The 5,148-nt window shown below is 55.4% G+C and overlaps 1 non-coding gene across 1 annotated transcript; it reads left to right on the top strand.

Annotated features, from left to right (window-relative positions):
• The first annotated feature begins 318 nt into the window (after positions 1 to 318).
• Positions 319 to 393, top strand: trnan-guu. The gene has a single exon. It is a non-coding gene; the product is annotated as a tRNA-Asn (tRNA).
• The last annotated feature ends 4,755 nt before the right edge of the window (positions 394 to 5,148 follow it).

Here is a 5,148-nt window from a genome sequence, read left to right on the forward strand (position 1 = left end):
AGTTTAATATTGGTTTCAGGTCATTCCGAATATCTGGAAGCAGAAGATGCAATAAATGGCTTGAATATAGAAGAGTAGAGGGGGGTTATTGACAGGGATATTGGTGTTCATGCAGTCTTCATGCTTTGACAAAGTGCCATCCAGGCTCAAAACATCAGCTCCGGTCTCTCTTCACAGAAGGTGTCGGACCTGCTGAGACTGTCCAGCCTTTTCTGTATCAGTTTCCAGAATCCACAATAATTTCCTGATATGATATGAGCAATGTGAGACTGTTTCTGTCGTAACTTTCCCATGCTTGCTTGAAAAGTGCCGATGGAAGTTGTCTGTGGCGCAATTGGTTAGCGCGTTCGGCTGTTAACCGGAAGGTTGGTGGTTCGATCCAACCCAGGGACACATGTTTTTTTTCACCTTAATACTTCATGTCACATTGATTTGAGTTCTGTCCTTTGGTTCGATTACTAATGCTGTCATTTGGATATTAACCAGTCAGTTCACACCCGTATATTCATTTCATACACAATCTTCAGACATCCACCCCGTTAGCAACAGTGGGCTGAGATGAACAAATTGAATTGAAGCAAAATTCTGCACGTTGGAAATCTGTAAAAAAATTACTTTAGTCCATTCTCTCTCTACAGAACATAGAACAGTACAGCACAGAACAGGCCCTTCGGCCCTCGATGTTGTGCCGAGCAATGATCACCCTACTTAAACCCACATAACCTGTATACCCGTAACCCAAGAATCTCCCTATTAACCTTACACTACGGGCAATTTAGCATGGCCAATCCACCTAACCCGCACATCTTTGGACTGTGGGAGGAAACCGGAGCACCCGGAGGAAACCCACGCACACACAGGGAGAACGTGCAGACTCCACACAGACAGTGACCCAGCCGGGAATCGAACCTGGGACCCTGGAGCTGTGAAGCATTGATGCTAACCACCATGCTACCGTGAGGCCCTGACTGCTGCATGATTTGCTGAGTTTTCCCAGCATTTTCTATTTTTAATGCTAGTTGATACCATACCGATGGAGACGCTTCAAATAACGCGGCAGCAGCCGAAATTCTCAATACAACCCTGAAAATATGATTTAGGAGCAGCAATAAACAATAATATTCCAGGAGTTTTCTTGAATCCTTTCTGTACCTGTATGGTAGCTTTTTGTGGTTAATGCAATTGGATACGGACATCCCTCCGCAACTCAGAGCTCCCCAATGTATCGTCATTCGGATCTTTCACTTCTCTTTTATTCTTCCTCCCAATACTGACAATTTCACAGTTTCACTTGGTGCTCAGCATTTGCTACATTTTACCCACTCAGTTAACCTATCTAGAGGATGGGATAAGGCGTAAAATTGGGTTCAGCTGCATTGGGAAGGTAGTCAGTTGACAAAAATTGGAACTGAATTGCGAATGTCGCCAGGATCCTGGTGCTGCTGCAAATTTAGAATATACCCATCAGATATTAGATGGCATTATGTTGTCAGTGAGTATATTGGGCGGTATTCTCCGCTAGGCCCGACGCTGCCGTGAAACCCGGAGAGGTTCACAACGGCGTCGGAGGCCGTTCCTGGCCCCCTATTCTCCCGCCGCCGGGGGGCTAGGAGGGACGTGCCGTGTCGCTGGCGTCAAGGCCCGGCGCGCCGAGACTGACACGGCTGACGCGCCTAATGACGTCAGCCGCACACGCGCGGGTTGGCTGACGTCACGACGGATGACGGCAAACCTGCGCATGCGCGGTTGCCGTCTTCCCTTCTGCTGCCCCGCAAGACGTGGCGGCTTGATCTTGCGGGGCGGCGGAGGGGAAAGAGTGCGTCCAATTGAGACACCGGCCCGACGATCGGTGGGCACCGATCGCGGGCCTGTCCCCTCCCGAGCACGGTCGTGGTGCTCAGTCCCCTGTATGCCCCCCACAAGCCCCAAACGGGCATCTCACGCCATGTTCACGACGGCAGTAACCAGGTGTGGTTGCCGCCGTCGTGAACCGGTCGCGAACGGCAGGCCGCTCGGCCCATCCGGGTCGGAGAATCGCGGGCCGCCGTGAGAAATGGCGGCCCGCAATTCTCCGAGCGGCGTGTCGCAAAATGTGACACGCCGTTTTAGGGGGGTGGGAGAATCGCGGGAGGTGCAAGAGTGGACCTCCCGCTATTCTCCCACCCGGCGTGGGGAGCGGAGAATTCCGCCCAGTATATTATCTTAGTTATACATCTAATAGTATTGATGTTTCTACCTGCTTATACATCGTCTCCATCAGCTTCGGGTACCTCTGTACCACAGGCTCAGCATCAGAGTGGGACCCAGCTGGGTCCTGGAATCCAGAAGCCCCCCGACTGCTGTCTCGCCTGGGGGTTTCTGCGTCCACCAGATGTGCATCAGCAGCAGTGTGGCGCTCACCAGATTGTGCCCACGAAGCCTGACCACTAACATGTCTCACCGAGGTGTGTGTATCTGCGCTGGTGGAGGTTGGGGTTGACAACTGTGCCGCGACTATAACATTTACATCATTGGAGCTCTACTCCGAGATGGTCTTGTGGGAGGCAGGACGGGGGGGGGGCGCCCGGGATGGGCTGGCGCCGTCGGCTGAAGGCCCCACAGGAGAATGGACATGTGGTCAGTGGGAGGGATGGGTCAGTCAATAAGACAACTCATGTTTGACAGGCCCCCGGGTGGAGCTCGGTGGTTCCTCACCTCTGCGGCATCCGCCAACCACCGCATTGGTGACCGCCTTGTCTTCGGCCTTTCACCTCCAGGGCCCACTCCTCAAAGCAGGTGAGGATTCCTAAATCCGGCAACCTCTGCCAGTCTGGGCCCTCCCCCAACGATTATGGAGACTTTTTCCTGAGGAGACACAGAGGGGGCATCGTTAGCGACACATGGTTCAGTGGAGGGTTCGGGGTTGCTGAGAGAGGAAGGGTTGGGGTCACATGGGGAGTTGGGGGATGGATGCTCCCTTGGGAGGGGTTGGTGTCTACTCAGTCATGCTGCCCGCTGTAGGTTGTTGATCTTTTTTCAGCACTGGAGGCCAGTCCTCCTGGCCACATGCCCCAAGCTCAGAGGCAGTACTGGTTGCCCCATGGCTCAGCCTCCGGGACCCTCGGGGGGTACAGTACATCTCTCCTGGCCTCCACCGCGTCTCGGAGCCTCCCCAGGTCTGCATCCCCGAATCTTGGGACATGTCTCCGAGGGGCCATTATTGCGAGCTGGCTTTGGGTTGGCTGAGCAAGTGCAGTCTAAGTGCTGCTCGTGTGGTTAGCGGAGGGCTGGCTAACGTGGACCTGGCGAATGAGCTGAAGAGCCTACATTTGCCCGTGAGGCCTCGTTAAGTGGACCAATTAATGTTGAATTGCGTTGCCGGCCTTGCTGGGCTGAGCGCTGGGAAGCTCGCGGCAATTCGTGCTCGCTACCACACTTAGACATTTTTCCGGAGTATCGTACCCACTGTTGGGGGGATGGCTTCTCAGGGGAAAGCAGGTTCAAGGCACGTCGGTGGCTCTGCTGCTCAGATGGGTGGGAGGAAAACAAGTGGAATGGCTATAGTGATGGGGGATTCAATAGTGAGGGGCACAGACAGACTCTCCCTTGCAGCGCCGGCCCTAGGGTTGCTGGCGCCCCAGGCAAGCTGAACTTCGGCGCCCTTTGGGGGGGAGGGGGGGGCGGGGCCGGGGGGGGGGGCTGGGGGGGGAGGGGCCGAGGGGGGGCGGGGGGCGGGGGGGGGACCGAGGGGGGGGGGCGGGGGGAGTGGACCGAGCCGGGGGGGGCGGACCGAGGGGGGAGCGGACCGAGCGGGGGGGGTGGACCGAGGGGGCCGCCCTGGGGGAGGGCGGCCACCGCGCATGCGCTGGTTGGCACCGGCCCAACTGCGCATGCGCGGGACCCGAGTCTCTGGCGCCCCCTAGCACATGGCGCCCCGGGCGACTGCCCGAGTTGCCGGTGCCTTGAGCCGGCCCTGCTCCCTTGGCCGCAGTGGCTATTTGGGATCTGGAGGAACAATGGGGCTGCCTTCCTTCGAGAAGAATCAGATGGAGAAGGTGCAGCAACTTTTTTTTTTATTCGTTCATAAGATGTGGGCGTCGCAGGCTGTGCCAGCATTTATTGCCCATCCCTAATTGCCCTTGAAGGGCAGGCAGTTAAGAATCGACCACATTGACTATTCTTCAATGAATAAATACAATATTAAAACATTTCAACAATGAGAAAAATCAAGAACAAGTCAACAGTGAGAAATATCTTACAGAAGAACATAGAACAGTACAGCACAGAACAGGCCCTTCGGCCCTCGATGTTGTGCCGAGCAATGATCACCCTACTCAAACCCACGTATCCACCCTATACCCGTAACCCAACAACCCCCCCTTTAACCTTACTTTTTAGGACATTACAGGCAATTTAGCATGGCCAATCCACCTAACCCGCACATCTTTGGACTGTGGGAGGAAACCGGAGCATCCGGAGGAAACCCACGCACACACGGGGAGGACGTGCAGACTCCGCACAGACAGTGACCCAGCCGGGAATCGAACCTGGGACCCTGGAGCTGTGAAGCATTTATGCTAACCACCATTCTACCGTGCTGCCCCAGAAGAAGATGAGTAAATTCTCAGGCAAGGGTTTTGAATGTAAGATTGAAGGAATTGTAAACAGGATAAAATCCCCAATAAGTGTAACTTACTCACCCTAAATATGAGTCACTTGGGAACTTCCGGTGGCGGCAATGCGGAGCTAAGCCGCACGTTTGGCAGCTCCCGCTAAAAACGGACTTTGGGGCTCTTTTCAGGGCCCCCAACGGAACTTCGTCGATGAATCCCGACGTGGAAAGGGGTCTGGAGTAGATCCCTAAGGTCCTATGGTCCGGACGAGGAGTGGGGTGAGCAGAAAAACAGTGGAGGCGCCCCTGGAAAAGCGGGGGAAGAGAAACAAAATGGCGGCCGGCGGAGCCCTCGAGGAGCTGAGGCAGTGGGCGCAGGAGCAGCAGGAGACTCTGCTGCGCTGCTTCCAGGAGCTTAAGTTGGAGCTGCTGGAGTCACTGAAGGCTACCACCAGAGAGCTGATGGAGACTCAGACAGCCCAGGGGGCCGCGATCCGGGAGCTGCAGCAGCAGGCCTCGGAAAGGGAGGATGAGGCCGTGGCCGTCGCATGGAAGGT

This window comes from Scyliorhinus canicula, chromosome 13 (assembly GCF_902713615.1).
Source record: "Scyliorhinus canicula chromosome 13, sScyCan1.1, whole genome shotgun sequence".
NCBI classification, from domain to species: domain Eukaryota; kingdom Metazoa; phylum Chordata; class Chondrichthyes; order Carcharhiniformes; family Scyliorhinidae; genus Scyliorhinus; species Scyliorhinus canicula.